Source organism: Thermobia domestica, chromosome 14, assembly GCF_964235325.1.
Source record: "Thermobia domestica chromosome 14, izTheDome1.hap1.1, whole genome shotgun sequence".
NCBI classification, from domain to species: Eukaryota; Metazoa; Arthropoda; class Insecta; order Zygentoma; family Lepismatidae; genus Thermobia; species Thermobia domestica.
In genome coordinates, this window is record NC_137467.1 from 131,382,774 (window position 1) to 131,404,241 (window position 21,468).

A 21,468-nucleotide genomic window follows, 5' to 3' on the forward strand; every position below is an offset into this window, starting at 1 on the left:
TACCACCCATTCTCCCACCTTCTTGGCAATGACTTTGTTTCATCCACATTGTATACACGGTGTTGTTTTTGTGTTGAGACCCCACCGTTGAAGTAACGGATTTCAATAATTGAAAATCGGACTCCTGCTTCCTTATTAACGCCCTCAGCACGAGCTCTTGAAAGTCCCTCAGGCTTTCGTAATAATAAATTCAGATGTCTTTTCATCGAACTTGAAAACCAATCTTCACCAGCTAGTATCTGAAAGGTATGTATAAGAATTTGATTTATTGTTACATATCGATGTACAACTGTACGAATCGTTTCATGGTGCAGCTTAGTCCTTTTTTCCGTGAGAATCATAATTCGCAATATCAACTTCCTCCTGTTCTTCTGTCAGTATTGTGGAGTGTCCTATGACTTTCGGTTTTGTACATTGTATATTTCCATTATTATCACCCAAACTAGTCTCACCCTTTCGAACTGCACTTTCCTTCGCAAAGTTTCAAAAGGAAAATTGCAGAGCTATGAAGCTCCACGTAAACTCAAATCAATTTTTGTTACACTTTGCATGGCCTTCTCCATATCTTCATTATTCCACTTGCTGTATTTATGTTTTGATTTGCATTTTCGTACTATATAAAAAGAAAATGAAGTGTTTTCTTTTACATACATGCATTACATAGGAGGTTGAACCATAAATACAAAACTAAAATTCATAAATTAAAAATATTCACGTAAGTTTATACCTGACTCAAATAGCCCCGATTGGCTCAAATAGCCCCAATTTTTTCGACTCAAATAACCCCGTTTTGCACATATATACATAGGAATGTACTATTTTCACATGAAATAGCGGAGAGAGCCAAAAATGGCGATTATAACATGCGGACGTTCTGTTTTACGCGTACGGTAATAATTTTACAAAAATATGCGTTTACACAGATTCAGCACCTTATATTATAGAGACATTATTTAACATCAGACCAAAATACGAAGCATTGCAATCCACTTTGTTTAGAATTGCCTCATATTTACAGGAACTGGTGAGAAAGCAGCAGATCAACGATACATACAAATTTTCCTTTACCAACGAACTCACAAATGAATGCAAATTCAGCACATTGATGCGCATATTAAGTGCGCAGTGACATTTTTTCTTAAGTTTGACCCAAATAGCCCCTTGGCTCAAATAGCCCCGGTCTCCCCTATTTTACTCTTACGCAGTTAATATTTGGCTTATTCTCCTATTGATTCCACATTCCAAAGGGGAAATGAGAACGTCAGATGGTGTGTGAAACAATCAGTAACATAACATATACTATCGATTAACGTTCAGTGGGTAGAGATGATGATTGAATGACGCATGCCCAATGCACATTTCAGTGCCCATTTATTATTGTGCTAATCCAGAAGGGGGGGGGGATATCAGTTATCCCTAACTACTCTGTATAATTAGCTCTATTCACCACTTCAATCTTTGTTGGGAAATGCCATTCTCAGCCGTTGATAATTATTGTTATTTGGAAGCATTAACCAGCGGTCAGATTTACCGCACATGGAAAATACACGTTAACATAGATCTGTTTCTTGTATTATTGTCCAATATTTCGTTCCACTAACGTTAAATTTCAGAGACCAGCATATCTGCTCTGTGATGTATTCACGGAAACAAATTACGATTAACTTTACTTTAGCGACTGAAACACTTACAAGAAGGCACACTTTGGTAAGTGAACATCGTGGCCTTTTTTTTTTTTTTTTTTTTTTTTTTTTTTTTTTTTTTGCGAGGTGGTAGTGCACATTTAAAGAGTTAATATTACAAACTGAGAGAGCGCAATGGGCAAAACTGACGGAGAAAAACAGTCTTAAAGTTTTCTGCTCGCCGCATATATCGTACGACGCGCATATTTATCAAGTGAGGGCGTGGTAGAGGGAGAAGAATCAGTGACTCAAGTGCGAAGGGTCCCGGGTTCGATTCTCGTTCGAGCCGAACTTTTGTTTTTGCTTCAACCAATAAAGTAGGCTTATAATGAATAAAACAATAGAAATTTTCAATCACTTGTAAATTCTTTTGATTTTCCATATTAACTAGGAACAAAATTTAATCTCTTCCGTAAATATTATTGTTACTGAAGTCGTGTAAAAACTGATCCTGAAGCTTCGTGTCTACATCTGTTGACAGTGTGAGAATTGCAAGGGGAATGAGGGGGAAATCTGCTTTGGTTATAGCAACATCCAGTATTAGCAAAGGGGATTTCCTCCCTCAACTTCTTTGTAAATCGCACACTGTCAACAGATGTAGACACGAAACGTCAATAACATTTATTACACGACTGTAGTCAAGGGCGTCGATCATGGGGGACGGGGGCCCGTCCCCTCAAGCTCATGTGGGCCCCATGTGTTTTTATGAATATGTATTTTCATATGTATTTTTATTGTTACATGTATTCTTGTATGTATTTTTTTATGAATGGGCCCCCCAATTTTACAGAGAAATCGGCGCCGTTCACTGTCGTAACCCTAATACAACTCGTGATATCAGTATATTTACGGAACAGATTAAATTTTCTTGCTAGTTAGCATGGAGCATTGAAAGATTTTTCAATTTCTATTGTTTTATTCATTATAAACATATGGTGAATTAATATTTTATTTATAGTTACAAATGGTTACTTTATTAGTTGAAGCGAAAAATAAAACAAGCATTGACTCGAATGGGAATCAAACCCGGGACCCGTTGCATATGAGTTTCACACTTTACTCACTCTGCAACGCCGTCACTTGATAAATTTGCGCGTCGAACAGTATATGTGGCGAGTAGAAAACTTTTGAAGATGGTTTTTCTCCCTTATTTTGCCCATTGTGCTCTCCCAGTTTGTAATATTAACTCTTTAAGTGTGCACTAACTCCTCGCAATAAATGGCCCCGAAGTTCACCTACCAAAGTCTGTCTTCTCCTTGTTAGATCTACAAGGTTTCGAATTAACCAGAATTAGTATTCCCACGAAGAGAGAACTTGAATTTCAGACGAAACTAAAAGCTTCACAGCTATCATGACATTTTCGCAACAACAAATCTCGTCTCGTAAGCAACAATAACCAGAATACTTTGAATATCAAGTAAGCTACAAATAAAAAATACAGCCCCTATCTTTCTGCACTTATCATGCTTGGGCGAGATATGAAGTTGATGGACAACATTAAGAGTCTTCATCCCGGCGAAATTAAAATGCCGCTAATTTTACAGTAATTATGTGGTATCTTCAAATAGATAAAGGATAATTGAAATATGGAAGAGCGCCCTAGACAATATTATTTTGCGTGAGGTACCGTTATCAGAAGTCACCTAGCGGCTTTCCGTTTTCAGCTGTTTAGAAACGCGAAAATAAATGCCGATTTTCAAAATGGCTCGAAATCGAAAGCAGATAAGTGAGTCGTGATAATGGTTTCTCATGTAAAATAATATTGTCTAGGGCGCTGTTGTTCCACATTTCGATTATCTTTTATCTATTTGAAGATATCACATAATTACTGTAAAATTAGCGGTATTTTAATTTCGCCGGGATGAAGACTCTTAAGTACGAGCGTAAAGGATTACTTTTAATAGTGGAAAGCAGGCGCGCACCCAGAAATTTTTGTTGGGAGGGGGAGTGGTCGAATACTACAAGCCACAATGTTTATGTAGTATTGATTGGATATTATTCTGTACCCGAAAAAGAGTTGAATTGATTTTGAGTTTAACGTCCTTTTCAGCAGCGAAGCTATATGAGACGGGACCCACTGATTAACGTGGAATCCGAACTACATGAGCTTCTTCCGGGAATCGAACCTTGTCTCCCACGCCAAAGGCGTGTTCGCTAAATACCCGAAAACACGATGAGTAATAATTCCACCTATATTTTCAGAAAACAAGATAGATTGTTTCTAGAACATAAAAATAATGCAGATGAAGCGTAAGATCAAATTTTCATGCTACATCAATTATTTCCCTGTTAAACAGGTATAGTTTTATTGAGAAAATGGACGAATGTTTGTTGAATTAGGAAGTTCTGGGCGATCTGGACCATATGGACCTCCCGTAAGTGTGCCCCTTATTATCAGGATGGTCAAATAAATGCAGTTGTTTATTGAGATATAGAGGTGACAAATCCAATACCACCATGTCTATTCTTTTATATAATACACACGACTAATTGTGTATTCCGGTCAGCGACACATAGGGTACCTCAGATAAAGAAAGTAAAGGCACGATGTACACTCATGTCCAAAATTATTGTCGCATGTCTTTGAATATGTTGTGGTTGGAATATAATTTGATAACGAATTCACCCGGTATTTCTTATAATGTTAGTATGTGTATAATCGGCAAAGGCATGTATGTGGCAAATTTCATGTCATAAGAGCTGTAAATAAGAACAATAAAACGAAAATAAAACTTTCTTGTTCATTTAGCAACATTTTGTTTGACTCACTCTAATTTTCATATTTATAACTCTTTTCTATGAAATTTACCACAAATATACATTTTCCGATTATACACATAGTATCAGTATTAAAAGTACCCTGCAAAACTATAATCAAATTATATTCTTACAAGAAGACAGTTATAGATATGCGACAATTATTTTGGACATGAGTGTACATCATGGATCAAAGAAGCCGTTCTCTGTGTAGGTATTTCTTGCCTATGCATTTTATACTGGGTGTATTTCTTGCTGGCTGCATCGGTAATGAAAGAACAGCTATGCAATACACTTTTACGTTAAAAATGAAACGACACCAATTATCTCCCTCAAGAAGACTTGGTCTTATGCTGGAGAAAAATCTCCTTTCACTCTAAAGGTTTCTTTTGGTAAAGGATATTTGACAAAGGATCACCACCAAGATATGAGAATCAACATTTCACATATTTAAAACTGTGAGCGAGAGTGATGATTAGTATTATCCAAATTTCTCGTCTCATAGTACCTTTTCAAATTCGAGACGAGATAGGAAATATGCTAATTCTGGTCTCGTTCTCGAGACGAGACGAGAAATATCTGGAGTCTTGAGAGCAACAGTAGAGTTCAGCTAAATCTTAGATCTCAGAAACAGTTTTCGCGCTATATGATTTATAGTATAAAAAGTATGAATTGATAAAGTGGTTGTACTACAAACACAATGGAGAGCATCTTTCAACATTTAAAGATATGCAAGTCGTTACAGGATATACACTAATAATTAATGTGGTGTAAATGTTGTTCTATCACACTCTTCATGAACCTGTATTGACACGGAAAGAGTCTGATAACTTGTAGATGAAATTAAGCAAAATATCAGGTCATAAATCACGAGAAGAGACGAAGAAAGGTTTCCGAGAATGAATATCCGGGGAATAAATAACCAGTTGCGTATTTAGCATTTTGTTTCGGGGAGGGGGAGGCTATGCACAACTTGGGAAGCAGGGGAGCAATTGCGCACCTGAGTTTGAGAATTAAATATATTTTAATCGCTTGTCTACTAATGTACTAGGAAAAAACGTGAAACTCGTATGTCAGTGGAGGATCTTACCCCCTCCCAGACAAATCTGAAATGACGCTTCTGTAAACATAGTTGAATATTTGTAATCTCATTCCAACTTAACTGATTTCATTTTTTAAATTTTTTTTTTTTTAAATGGAACTATTCAGTTTTATCTGTGCACGTTTTACCTGAAAGAAAATGTTGAGTCAAGTTGAAGCTGAAATATACTGATTACAATTTTAATGGAAAGAATTGCAGACTGGTGAATCTTACGTGATATGATATACACAAAAATTTAGCAGTGAATCTAGCCTTTTATTCTATTCATTGGAGAAAAATGAAGCATTCTCTTGGCAAGGGCGCCGATCCTGGGGGGGGGGATAAAGCTCATGTGGGCCCCCCTATTGTATTTATGAATATACAATATTTGGCATAATTTGAATGCAATTTGTCTTAAAATCCTCCTATATATACCTTCTGCATCTGAATGGGCCCTCCCAAATTTACAGAGAAATCGGTGCTCTTGCCTCTCGGCCTACATAATTTCCTAGTCCACTTATCCCCCCCCCTCTTGATTTTCTTTAATTCGAACATTTACCTTTCTATATAACTAAACGATGTAAATATTTCTTTGCAATAATAACTAAAGTCCCGTTATGTTGATATTCATCCAAGTTGGTATGCGACACCAGTTTCGTTTATCAGCTTCTCTTACTCTTGGTGTTATTGACGACGGCCAGTGGCGGATCTAGCTCGGGGCCGGGGGGACCTAACCGCCCTAGTTTAATGAGTGACAAAAATAATAGTAAACTCATGATATACTTATCATGTCTGGGTTCTTTCCCCCCTCCCCCATCCCAGTTTTTATCTTCTAGATACGCCTTTGACGACGGCCGACTTGAATCACAACTAACAACGGTCGAAAATATGATAGGAGAAACGAAAGAAAGCTACAACTAAGAAAAATAAACAAGAGTAGAATGGACGAAAGAAGGAAAAAAGTGCAGTTCTTACATAGAATGAAATTTGGCGAATACAGTATTATTTCTGAATTAGGAGCATAAGAAAATGGCAAGTCAATGAAATTCTTAGAAATGGTCAGATACATGGAATGCGTAAAACTAACAAATTTATTTCGGAAGGGGGCTTGAGACCGATAGGCCCCCTAAATACACCACTGATCATAACTATTTAAAAAAAAAAAAAAAAAATCAAAAGCAGCTTCCTCTGAACGTACCGTGAAGAACTGCGGAAATGGTGTGAAGCAAAACGGTGTATACGGTCGATCACGTACCTCCTCTTCTCATCCTTTCGTGCTGCTTCAAGTGGTCGCCGCTATGAAAACACTTCCCTTTCACTAAAGAAGATCTTAATATGCGTAAGGTAAAGTGAATACGTAGTAAAAAAGCACCAGCATCGGTGGTTCAGTGGTAGAATGCTCGCCTGCCACGCGGGCGGCCCGGGTTCGATTCCCGGCCGATGCATACATTAAATTTTTTCATTACATAAAATAACAGGGTGTCCAAATAGGCACTCTATATTTTAACATAATAACGAAAAACTCATTTAGTGGCAATAAGGAATACATGATGCGTTTATTTCGTTTAAAATCTAGAAAGATTACATTAAAAAATTTAACTTCCTGTATTACAAAAAAAGTAAAACTACTATCGGCTCATTTAATAGCGGTTTGAAGATAAGTATCCTGCTCGATTTCTAAAATTTTATCTCTTTATTATTCTTATAAAGGTCCCACCCCACCCTCGTATCACACCCTCTTGCCTCGACCCTATAATAAGTGGAAGAGCAAGAGAAGACTGGATCTCGAACGGGATTGTGAACTTATTTGGGTGGAAGTATTTATTCCAAAGCGTCGTTCTGTGTTTATTGGATGCTTCTATAGACCGCACAAGAACACCCCCAAGCACATCTTAGAAGCTTGCCATGACTCACTGTTGCATGCGTTGTCACACGGTGACGTCATCCTATTGGGTGATTTCAACCTTTCCATCACGTGGCAGGACAGCAAGCATGGCGTCGCTAAAGATGGAAACGACAGTTATTTCATGGACAATTTTATTCATGGACTTGGTCTAGGTCAACATAATATGCATAATACCCGCAATAATAGCAATCTTGACTATATTCTATCTAACTTAGAACCTCGTTGTGTTGTCCCATGCAGAAATCTTTTTCCCTCGGATCACGATTCCTTGGATGTTTCTTTCGATTTCCTCCCCTCCCCTACTACAAACCAGCCCCTCAAAAGTAGGTCACAACTTGTTTGGAAGAAAGCCCCCTGGGGTGACATCTGCCGGGCTATTGAACTGTTTCGTTGGTGTTTGTTAGAGGTAGGAAGTGTTGACGACGCTGTGGACTTATTTACATCTGTTGTCCACTCAGCCATAAAGGACTTTGTGCCGGTGAAAGCATCAAAATCGAACAGGTTTCCGGTCTGGTACGACAATGAACTTCGTGAACTTCTTAAAAACAAAAAGCTTGCCTGGACTCTATGGAAATCACATCCGAGTGACTACACATACAAAAACTTTGCTAGAATTAGAAGTCTTGCCAAGAAGGTACAGCGGCGTAAATATTTTGAATACATGGACTCAATTGGTGATTTTACTGTTAGTAACCCTAAAGTCTTTTGGTCTGTAATTAAATCTAGAACAAAATCTCCGGGCATACCGGCAACAGTTCAAGATGAAAATACTGAAGCGAGTGATGATCAAAGACCAGACCTCTTCAATAACTACTTCTGCAAAACATTTACTTCCCTTCCCTCTACGACCCATCTCCCCCCTCTCCACCCCATCTGTTCGGACACCTTATCCATTCTCTCTACCACCCCGGGCGAAGTTCTGGCTCTCTTACTATCGTTATCTCCACATAGATCACTTGGACCTGATAAAATTAGTCCTCTCTTTCTCAACAAAACTGCTTCAGTTATTGCGGTTCCTCTATCTATCTTATTCAATAGATGCTTCAAGGAAGGGTATTATCCCACCAGTTGGAAACTAGCTCACGTGACCCCAATATATAAATCAGGACTTAAAGATCATGTATCCTCCTATAGGCCAATATCTCTTCTTTCTGTAATATCAATTATCTGTGAAAAAATAATCAAAGACAGGCTACTTAAATTCACCTCACCTTACATCCATAGTTCTCAGCACGGCTTTCTACCGAAAAGCTCAAGTCTCTCAAACTTAAGTACTCTTCTTTCCTGTGCAGTCAAATGTATGAATAACAATACTCAATTAGATGTTATCTACTTTGATCTCTCGAAGGCCTTTGATTCTGTCAGTCACATTCATCTTCTTCATAAACTCTCCAATAGATTTAATGTACATGGCAAATTTCTCTCTCTAATCACAAGCTACTTGAAGGACCGTAAACAGAGAGTTGTTATTTCAGGGGCGACTTCTAACCCCCAACCCGTGATCTCAGGGGTGCCTCAGGGGAGTGTACTTGGGCCTCTGCTGTTTGTCCTGTATATGGATGATCTCTACACGCACTTATCAGCTCAACCTAGTGGCCTTCTCCTTTTTGCTGACGATTGTAAGTTATACAGAGAAATATCGTGTCTCCATGACACAATTGCTCTACAGGAAGACATAAATTACCTTACAGGCTGGTGTGAAATGTGGCACTTGAAACTCAACAGTAAGAAATGTGACAGTATTACTATTACTTTGAAAAAGTCTCCTGTTCCCTCCACATACCACATCAACGATTCCCCTATCACACATTCTGCTAGTCATAACGATCTTGGTGTCATCTTTGATTCAAAACTCACCTTCTCTGACCACATCTCCTCAATACTAAAGAATTCAATGCGCATGTTGGGACTTCTTTATCGATTCACCGAACTACGCACTGTTTCTTCATTAGCAACTTTTTATAAGACTTTAATAGCGCCCAAGATCGAATACTGCTCTCCCATATGGGCCATGGCAGCACCTACACATCTCTCCAGACTTGATTCTGTTCTCAATTTCTTCATCGCTATAGTCCGTTTTCGTGTTCCTGCACTTCGAATATTATCTAAGAAGGAGCTCTTGCGACATCTTAATATTCAGACTCCTGAAGTACGCAGAATTATCTCTGACCTGAAATATCTACAGAAAATAGTTAATGGAAGCTTAAGATCGGAAATATTACTTCAGGAACTATCCTTACGTGTCCCTTCCCGCATCACCCGGAATACCCACCTATTCCATCTTTCCCGTCCTAGGTTGGCTGTTATACAGAGGTCTCTTTTTTATAGAATACCAAACTGTTATAATCAAGTAACAACTGATGTGGACATTTTTTCGAGCTACCCAGTGTTTGAAAGAGCAATTAAACGAGCTTTGACGGAATAGTTTTACTTTTACACTCTTTTTTTTTCTATGTTGTTGTTATTGTTGTCTTGTTTTTTTTCTTTCTTTTGTTAGCATGTCCCTGTGTAAAATGGCAAAGTTATGCTGTATCTGGGAATTTGTTCAATAAATAAATAAATAAATAAATAAGTATATTCCAATTTGTAATAAGCTTTTTTATTATTGCTGTTTATTACTTATTTGTATATATGTGTGTAGACTTCATTTTGAACTGTATTTCAATATGCAGTTTTTGTTGTATATGTAATTATCGTGTATTCAACATATAGTTTTTGTTGTATTTATAATTGTTACGTATTTTTTAATATGCAGTTGTAATGTAATTGTCTTGTATTTTAATTTGCAGTTTTTGTTGTATTTGCTATTGTCTTCTATTTCCATATGCAGCTTACATCTGTTTCATTCCCATTTTATTTAAACTTGTTTTAATACCACTCGTATAAAATTACCTCTCTGTCTATCTACCTACCTAAATAAATAAATAAAAATTAAAATGACTATGTTTGTGACTTAATCACCTGACCAATCTCAATCAAATTTTCAACATAGGTATAGATAAGGTTCGTGTCTGGGATTTTTTTTCTTTTATCATTTCACTTTGACGAAGCAACGTAGGGGAGAGGGATGGCGAAGATATATAAAAATGATCGAAAATGACAGACATTACTGTTGAATCCATAGTTTTCGGGGTCGCTGAGAAGAACAGTGACATTTCCGATGCCGTTTAAATCCAAATTTAGTTCAGCTACTTGGGGAGGAGGAGATATATAAAAATAATCGAAAATTATTAATGTCGAATTCATAGTTTTTCGGGTCCCTAAGTTGGGTTGCTGACAGTTTTGGTGCCCTTTAAGTCCAAAATGAAACGTATTTTTTCCATGCGAAGAACTAGCATTCTGCTAGTAATAATAATCTAATATAAATAAAATAGTTTGTTTCTTTGTGTGTCTGTTTGTCTGTCTGTGTGCAGCCTGGAGACCAGACGAGTGGACCGAGAGTTATCAAATTTTAGTCACTGGTACCTTGGTCCAGGTCCCAGACTAAGACGAACCGTTTTTTTAATTCGATCCAGGGGGTCTCAGGGGGGGGGGTGAAACATGTAAAAATAATCCAAAATGACCGATATTAGTGTCAAATCCATAGTTTTCGCGGTCGCTAAGATCAATGGTGACACTTCCATTAGCGATAACTATAATTCAGCTACCATTGTATGCGGGCCGTGGGACACCTGCGGGGGAGGGAGTTACCAAGACATGTAAAAAAAATCCAAAATGACCGATATTAGACTCAAATCCATAGCTTTCGCGGTCGCTCAGATGAATGGTGATACTCCCACAGACATTGACTTCCAAATACAGCCCCATGCAAAGAATGGGTATTTCAGCTAATATCCCTATCAGAGAGTCGCGGTCGGAAAGAGGGATTGCCGCCATCGGCGGTGGCGGGCTGCCAGAGGCAGCCGGCACCCGTCCGCGGCGGCACGACGATCTACTTGTTCAAAGTTGCCGACCTTTTGCCGAGGCAGCAAGCGGTCGAAAATCGTAAAATAAAATGCCCTTTGCCGACTGTTGCCGACCGTCAGAGTCGGCAAAACAGTCGGAAAGGCCTCTTTCCGACCCTCTGCCGACTCCTTATGCCGGCCTCTCAGTGGTAGAGTGTTCAACTCTGGTGCTTGGGGTCCCGGGTTGAATCCCAGCCCCCGCCAAGTGAACTTTGTTGTGGACAAACACCGTGTGCGTGGGTTTTCTCGGGGTTCTCCCGTTTTCTCCCACTTTCTTCATTCCACCATTTCAATCATTACTCATCATCACAGTCTCCTTTAGCCTAACCGGCATAACCGTGGGACGTAAAACCCAAAGATTTCATTTTTATTTCCCAGATTTTAAGATTACCAAAGCAATTCGGAAATCAATAACAGCTAATTAGTCAAATACTAGTTAGTCAGTCATAGAGGAGTGAAAAATTTTATTATAAGTATATAAAAAGATTGTAGCTCTAGGTTGCCCATGATGGAAGTTAGCAATTGTGGACATCAGTTACATGTTGTTCCTCAGAGTATACTGTATATATATATGGAATTCCAAGAAACTAATATGAAAAGCGAAGGAAAGCAAGGCCTTATTCCTATGAACAGGCTCTGTTACTGCAGAGGAAAGTTTTCGGATAGGGCAAGTTTTCCGAGAATGGGTGGAGAGAGTTGGTGCATATGACACGAAGGGTGAGAGAGAGAGAGAGAGTGGAGTGTGGTGAAATGGGAGAGATTCGGTTGTCATAGCAACAGAAAGCACGTTTTGCGAAAGAGCGCCTACATGTCACGTGGCATATAACAAACAACGCAAAATGATGTATTAGGGGGTGCCGTCTGTGCAAGACATAACCAGTGATTACATAGTTTCTACGGGAAGTGTTCCATACAGGAGAGCACAACGCTGCGGTTCAATTATTCTTTTCTCTGCTCGATAGCGCAACCAAATGTAATTAGTAATTGGCAAGGAGAAATCAACTACAAGGAGAGAGTAAATCGTTACTACTTAACAATGGACCACAATTATAATGAATTGGAGGGACATAATAGAGCTTGTCTGGCGTAATTTACATTGGTCTTTGAAACAGACGTCATTGCGATTTATCGTTTATGATTTGTTTGGACAGGGTCGTGGGAGCAAGCTCTTGCCCTGCTTCTATAATAACTGTAAATTTCGCTCCGTGCAAATTGATATTATTCTACTGCCGAGTGATGAGATGAGACAAGCAAGCTTGGTCATCGTCGGAAAAAAAAGTAAGTTATATTGTACAACACGTGAAAAAGTTTGGTTTTTCACGGTGCGTACATAACAAGAAAATTGACGTTTGAATAACCTCATCATTCCTCCTTATCCTCCTCTCAAAAACTTTAGTAAAAAGAATGGATATTTGGAAATTGAAAATATTTTAAATCTCTAGATGGGTAGAGTAGAAAGTAATTTGGTTTCATTTTAATGCTATATTACACGAACAGATTAGTATTTTGTATCCTTAGCGTTATACTAACCCGTTAACATTAACAACACTGCGAGTAGTCTATCAGGCAAGAATGATATCCAAAATCTTCCATAGAAATATATGGAGAAATGATTTTTGTTTGTCCACACCTCGAAATTAACTGTTCGGATTACCTTTATCAACCAATGTGATTTAAAAGTTTTAATCCTCTACATCAGGACTGTCAAACTCAGTGTTTCGAGTGGACCAAACAGTTATCAGTGTAGGTAGAGTAGGCCCCGAAAAACAAACAAGTTCATATTTAATTATGTATTTTAAAAGTAAGTAAGTAAATATGTTATATAATACTGTAGTTAAAAAACAACAGGAGAAACATAATGGAATTCAGGTAGTAAATAAATAGAAAATCTTTGAGTTTTACGTCCCACGATTATGCCGGTTAGGCTAAAGGAGACGGTGATGATGAATAATGAAAGAAATGGTGGAATGAAGAAAGTGGGAGGAAACGGGAGAACCCCGAGAAAACCCACGCACACGGTGTTTGTCCACCACAAAGTTCACTTGGCGGGGGCTGGGATCGAACCCGGGACCCCAAAGTAAATAAATAGCTATTGTTTATTATATACAGGATGTCCCAAGAGGAAGGGGCAATATTTTGGGAAATGGTAATATGGGTGATTCTAAGCAAAAAGGTTCATATGAACATTGGTCCTAATCTCAACGGTTTGAGAGCTATAGGTTGTGAACCATTTTTTACTTTATGTTGCATATTGTTCACTCTGCAATTAATATACAGAGGCGGGACAAAGCGGATTTGAAAGGTGATGGAATGACCTTCCCAACGGTATGCTACATGTGGCAGTGGTGTCTTTGAAAAGGGAAAGTTAAGATTATGGAAGGGAATTGGATGGCAACACTGATTCTCAAATTTCCCTCAATAACTTCCCTTCCAAAGACACCATTTCCACATGTCGCATACCATTGGAAAGGCAATTCCATCACCTCTCAAATCCGCTATGTTTCAATTCTGTAGAAGAACTACAGAGTGAGTAATAAATTCAGAAACCTGTAGCTCTCAAACCTTTGAGATTAGGACCGATGTTCATATGAACATGCTTGCTTACAATCACTCATACTACCATTTTCCGAAGTATTGCCCCTTTCTCCTGAGACACTCTGTATATACTTCATACTTATATATTTAATTCATAAGACTTCATGGCTTAAGCCAGCGACAATTTTCTCCGTTCACGGAAGATCATGGAAGCATATATTCTGGGCTTGTCTATTACAGAGAAGTACGCTGACTGTCCTGCTCCAGAGTTCTCCAAAGGTTCTGAAACTTCAGACACAAAATTCATAATTCATTTGGGAATCAAGACTGATTGATATAATGAACTATCAGATTTGAATTTGAAACTACGTACAATGAAATAATATAATTAATATAAGTATCATTTTCCCGGAGTGAACAAGTGCTGCAGTGAAATTAATTAAGACCTGCGATTTTGACATGCTTACTCTATATTCTGGCCAAAATTGATGCTGAACCATCAAGTAGGGTAATTCTTGATATTTTGTGTCTCCTGGCGGACGGACACACGGACAGACAAGATAAGGTTTTGGTAAACTAAACTCCTTAAAAATCAAATTCGAGATTTCGACACGTTTCATGGTCCCTACATGCCGAAAAAGTGATTTTCGAATTTATATTCCTCCCTTACTTACTTCCTCCCCATGTAAATAAATTCACAGACGCCATAACGTATGACGTGTCTGCAGCAAACTTTTAACTAAAGATAATTAAATAGAACCCTCTATTTAAAAAAAATCTTCCTAAAGTAAGGGTAGTTTACTAGAGGGCAAAATTTATTTTTTAAAAATTCGAAAACGTTTCAAATCATTGTTAGTTTATATTTTCTAAATCTATATTTGCTTAATAACCCTATGCTAAGGTATACATCATTTCTCTCACACAAGTCCACAAGGAGAGAGATACTTTCCTCTTGGGGGTGACTTTTTCGGACGATTTTCTCAAAAGCAAGTCTAGCATTCTAAAAAGAGATTTTTAAAAAGATTCAGATATAACCATTTCATCAACAATTCTATCATGTGGTATATAAGATTTCTTATAAAGAAGGATGGTTTACTGTGATTGAGACTGTTTTAAAAACCAATTTCCTAGAATACGACTTACGCAATTTTGTCGATACTTCATAAACAAATACATTAGGTGTAAATCATTTTCACTCGCATATATATACAAAGGATAGTTTACTTGTGCATGTTTTCTCTCTGGATGAAATTTTCCGAGAACGCCTTATGTTTTTGTTTGGACAATAAAGTTTCAGTAACAAGTGCAGCATAAAATACGAGGGCCGATCCGTAAGTAATGCCTCATTTTTTTCATGGAAACTAATGGAGATACATAAATAACAACAGAACAGCTAAACAGAGCAATATTTCAGCTACAGACTGTCATTTTTCCACATAGTTTCCATCATTCTCTATGCATTTTTGAAACGATGAACCAGAGCCTTCATGCCGTGCTTGTAAAAATCGGAACCAGTTCAGGCTAACCACTTCCTTAAGGCTTTGACAACAGCTTCCGAGTCTTGAAAATGTTTGCAACATTCAGCATTGTATATGCACAATTCTCTGGTCGTTATCCGGCGATCAGCGTGGATGATTTGATCAAGACGCTTTCCATTGCGAGGGATGACAGCTGTGCAGGGTCGACCGGGCCGTGGCTTGTCATGAACAGGGACGTAGTGTCCATTAAGGCTATAAGGCTTAGCCTATCCATTTATTTATACATCAGCCTCAAATGTTGCTTTTGGATATTGATACAATTAATTTTATTAAAATGGATTTAATTTAAATACGCTGTTTAAACATCAAGTGAGTTGAAGTGAAGCTTCTGCAAGAACGCATCGACGGCTAGCCTTCCGCTTCTCTCATGGAATTAGGAGAATGGGGCGGTGACAATCACTTTCCCGCCACCCTCAGCAGACGAAAACCTCTTGAGCTATACATAAATTCAACATAATGCAACGAAAGTGGACGAATGTTGACGAAAGGCCAGCCTTTCGGGTGGTTGGCGAAACAAAAGCGACAGGATGCGGTCTTGGAAGAAAGTATTGAACAGAGACTATGAAAAATTTAGAAGCTCACATTCAGTAACGAGTTTTTACCAAGAAAAAAAGAGAGAGAGACAGAGAGAATAAAAATGTTATGTTATTATGAATAGTATTAATTCATCAGGGACCTTATTGCGTACTGGTTTGCGTTATCACAGCGTAAAATTTACATTTTAGTTTTCAAGAATTGACATAGGAGTTATGTTGTATTTTTTGCGTTGCATTGCTATCCGCAAGCTTTTCGAAGATCGATACTGAAGAAGACCTTAAATGATTTATAGTTTCTTTTCTTTTCATACTTTCAATCTAAAAATAGCTTTTTCTGTAGAAACCACCAATTAACTGTGAGCTACTGTTTTCCATTAGTATGCTGATATGTGTTGTTGTGGGTGAAGTGCTTAAGTTTGTCTATGATTTGAGGAAGTTACACTTAAAGATCGTCCTATAGGTATCCGTTTTCATTTGTTTCTTTGAAACAGTAATACAGTGTACGTGTGATATGTGATTATTGCATATGTAAGGAAACCGTATGTGTAAGGGAAATATGAAGCAGAACCACTCGTATACTTTTTCTTGCATTGTATGAATTAGCATTTTTCTATCAAGTATTACAGCGTAGTCAGAACACTAAGACGTGATCGTTTAAATAAGAGCGGGATAGTTTTTTTTTGGGGGGGGGTACCTTAAATTCACTTTACACTTATATATACATACAACAAAAATCGCAAGTTTCAGGGGACCGGGCCTCTCCTAGCAACCCTCTAGCTACGAATCTAATTTCAGCCTACCCATTTCAAAACTTCACGCTACGTTACTGGTCATGAAGACCTTTTTCACAACCTTCAAAATGCCGTACCCATCGCCTCACATTGCTCACGTCTATTGTATCGTCTCCATAAACCTTTACCAAGCAGGGATGGATTTCAATCGGCGCAATTCCTTCAGCAATCACACATCTTTGTTGTATACGCACGTCCATATCAGGCTCCATTTTGGAACACTTCTATGCTGGCGCCAACAACTGCAGAACAACGGGACCAGCTGAAAACAAAAGAGGAAGGTTCAAGCATTAGCACTACATCAACGACATCAGGCATGGACATACAAAGTCAACACAAAAAATTAGGAGGCATTAATTTCGGAGAGAGAGGACATTCGGTGTGAAGTCCGCTACTACTTATTTTTCTACCATAGACAATGTCAATAATACATATTTGTTATAAATTCAATGGCAAAATTTAATTCTTTTATTTAACTAAATGAAAAAAAAAAAGGCGTAACATATTACTGTACTAAATTTCGTATAGATACTTCTATCCAGAATTGTACTATTAGTTATAGTAATACGGAATTTAGTACAGCAATACGTTACTCCCTTTTCTTTCCATTAGTTAAATAAAATATTTGATACTTTTTCACTGAATTTATAGCAAGTGCGTATCCTTGACATTGTACACGGTATTGATTGATTTTTTTAAAACATCTCTCAACTTGGGTTTTGAAAAAAGGCAAAGAGAGAGAGAGAGAAAGACAGAGAGAGGAATGCTTATGTAAATGTTCCTCATGACAACTGTTTGTATTACTATTTGTATTACTATTACTACTAAATTCTCTCAGGTGGTAACGAATTATTTCTGATATGCTCAGAAGGCGATGTGGTTGGTGCTGAATTAACACACAAGTGGTATTCATTTTGTGTTGTTTCAACACCTTACTTTTTACAGTGTATAGATAGATCAAGCGATTGTGCGAACACAATCAAAAAGCATTTATCAACGTTTAAAGATACGGAACTCATTACACAATATCCTCCAATCATTAATATGGGCTCCCTCGTGGCTAAGCGGTTAGTGTACGTACTTTTGGCATGTAAGATCTGGGTTCCGTTCCCAGCAGAAGCTCATGTGGTTCAGATCCCATTTAATCTGTAGGTCCACGTCTCATATAGCCTTCCTATTGAAAGAGGTGATAAACTGAAAGCAAATCCAATAATAAATATTTTTGTTCACACCCTTCATGGATCTCGTGTGACGCGGAAGAATTCAGATAACTCCTAAATTAAATTAAGAAAAATATGAGCACAATTTTTATACATAAATTTAAAGAAACAAACATACTAGACGGAAATGAATTTCTCGAAATTTGAGACGAAACGAGATTTTTTAAGAATCAATACGAGGTTAGAGGTTTACAAAAATATACGACACGAGGCGAGACAAGAAATGGTGATTTCTTGGCCCCCTTCTAGTGGGCTACATTAATTATCATAGCCATCCAAAATCCTCACAGGTTATTGCCCACGAGATGAGATGAAGTCATTTTCATTGCGAGATATAAGTTAAAGCTTTCCCAATAGAAACAGATATGCTTCCCGAGATGAGATAGCCTCAACATGTCTCACGTGACCTACCAGATCCGTAACCCAGACACATCCGAAGTGATTGGGACAGAGCAGGTATGATCCAGAGACAACGAAACATCGTCATACATATGGAGAGTATATTAAGTGCCCACTTTGGGCAAAGCTCACTCAAACTTATGGTTACAACATCATTTTGACCTCTAACTGACTCGACCTTACACTCACATCGTCAACTCGACATCATACAGACTCGACCTCACACTCACAAACATCCTTTCGATGTCATCTCACTCAATCTCACGCTTTCAACATCCTTTCACATCACGCTCACATCGTCAACCCGACATCATGTTTACTCGACCTCAGGCTCACAACATCTTTTCGACATCACGCACACCCAATCTCATACTCACACCTTTCGACATCATGCTCAATCTCTTGCTCACAACATCATTTCGACATCACGCTCACTCGACTTCATACCAGGGTTGTTTTGTTTAAAACAAAATGTTTAAAACGAATGATTAAAACTTGTTTTAAACAATTGATTTTGTTTAAAACAAATTTTGTATGTTTTAAACACATTTTTATTTTTATTTTATTTTATTTTTGTTAAAATTCTGCGAGAAAAAGAAAATTGTTAAAAGTGCTCTCCATTCCGAAGACTATTTTCTTTCCATGTGAATGTTTTAATTTCTCGTGGCTACAGCAGGTCAATGTGGTCTCTTCCCCCCCCCCTTATTTTTAACATATACTGTATTGTTTAAATGCTTATCAGTTAACTTGCGAGAAAGTGTCGTAGTCGAAGATTGGACTACTTGTAGAACTGATATTAAAAAATAAATAGTTATCATGGAAACAAATTTTTGTCTTGTATTCAGAAAACAAACAAAAGGCTAATTGCTAAATTGCAGTTTTGAAATTAAAATATCACAGGCATTCGTTGATACAGAACATGTTGGTTCTCAGTCTCCGTACAACTTGGAATCGTTTATCATGACTTAGAGGAAGAAAAAAGTACATCATTTGGAGCAAATTTATTAAAGTAACTTAAATTTCATCAGACAAGAAAACGACCATACGAGATCGTTGCAAAACCTGTAAGGAAAGAATGGTTGGTTTAGTTCAAAGAATGAAGAATCATTGTGAAAAATGCAATGCTGTGAAAAAACTGGAAACCCAAACAAACGGTAAATTCTTGATCCGAGAAATTCTTCTGATGATTCTAATGTCAGTGATGTAACTCGGAACTTAAGAATTGATTTTGTATCATCAATTTATTTTTCATTATATTTTGAAAATTTTATTTCGTCCCTCTTCTCCATGATCAGTTCTAAATTTTCTTAGAAACTTTACACCTTGGCATAGCTTGTATGAAGGGACCATGGGAAAAAGCACAAGGTATGGGAGTCGCCCGCGTAACTAACCATTAAAGCGTGGTTCTTATTGTAACATCAGTGCCGAACGTCTGTGTCTGGGACAATTTGATCTGAATTTGTTCGTCTGTCTGTATGTATGGACCATCCGACGTAAAATTTAAAAATTAGTAGTTCGGATCCCAATTTAAACAAAAACTCCTGTCTTATATAGCTTTGCTACTGATGCAAGACTACAATCAATAAAACTAAACAAACTAGTATTAAGCGTTTCGAACAAACTTGGGTTGCAGGATAAATTTGGCTTCAACTCAGTTTTTATAAAATATTTTTAGATATGGAGCGTTCAGAGCACAAGGGATCCAAGTCCATTTTCAGAAAGGTTCACTTTTGCTCAGCAAACGTACTATCTTCGTGTGTCTACTAGAGTTTCATAGGACAACCGCTAAACAAGGACGTTGATGGAGTTGGGAGGAGGACTAATTTCCTTCTCCTTGCTCATAAATTTAAGATATTAACATTATATTGTGTACGCTGCAGCTTGGGAATGATTAACAAGTCAAGCTCCGAATGCCATAGTTAATGATGTATAATTGCGTTAAATAAATGCAGAGTGTGTCCAAAAGAATACACTGAAGAGAAACGTCATATTTTTACAACCACGAATCTGAGATGAAAGAAAGAAAATCTACATGACAAGATGCAATCTAGAATTTTATATAGTTGCCGCTAGAGAGGGGCATTCGTTTTGAGGTCATCAGCCCCTTACCCTGAATTTCAGATTTTGGGGGCAGTAATGAAGATTTAGAAACATTTTGTTGAGCAAAGTTCAACATAAAAAAATTTCAAGTTCTCACACCGAACAAATACGGATTTTGATCAGTTATTATCCATTTCCATTGGCCATATGGACCTATAGGCCTATATTGCTCTCTTGTATATTTTTGGCCCAAGAATTCCAAAGGTGGCTCTACTTTCGAGTTTCGGGCCTGCTTAAAATTCTGAAAATTGGGCCTAAGCAACTTTTCAGTTTTAATCATCTGTATGTTTTCCGTATTTATTCGGTGTAAGGACAAGCTTGTTCTGTTGGACTTTGCTTACCAAAAGATTTCTAAAACTACCGTACTGCCCCAAAATCTGAAATTCAGAGTGGGGATGGGGGCGATTGAACTCCTGTCCCACTGATGCCCTTGTCTAGTGACTGTCACATGAAACTATCCCACGCCCTTTCGCATGGTTTCAGTTACATTTGTTTTGGACTCTTGACTGCGAATATATTACGTTTTGAAATAGAATTCATTTGTTCTGAACTTTACTGAACTTTATTGAAAATGGGCTCTGAGGACCCCAAATATTACCTTTCTTCAATAAATTATTGACCCAAAAAACAACCAATTACATAGGCTTGTAGAAAATATTCTAAAGTTAGCACAATATGAAGTGTGCTTCAAATATTACTTTTCGAAAATTTATTATTTTAAAATAATTTTATTAGCATCAGTATTCTGAAATAGTAATAAAAATTTGCAACAAGAATCCTCCATGACACGCGAGCATAGCCCCTAAAGGCCTAACTAGAAAATTTTCAGAAGCGGTAACTCCGAAATGACTTGCTTTAGGGCTAAAATAACCACACAACCGTATTTCTGGTAAAATATTCTAGATTTAAAATATGTAACATGAATCCCTTTGCATTTGAAATTCGAATACCAATCAAAGATGTCCACCGTGATGCTTGA

The 21,468-nt window shown here is 37.6% G+C and overlaps 1 long non-coding RNA gene and 1 other non-coding gene across 2 annotated transcripts in view; both read left to right on the forward strand.

The window, feature by feature from the left end:
- The window catches only part of LOC145670718 (uncharacterized), a 331,423-nt gene that overhangs the window by 174,401 nt on the left and 135,554 nt on the right, over window positions 1-21,468 (forward strand). The window lies entirely within an intron of this gene.
- Window positions 6,895-6,965, forward strand: TRNAG-GCC (transfer RNA glycine (anticodon GCC)). The gene has a single exon. It is a non-coding gene; the product is annotated as a tRNA-Gly (tRNA).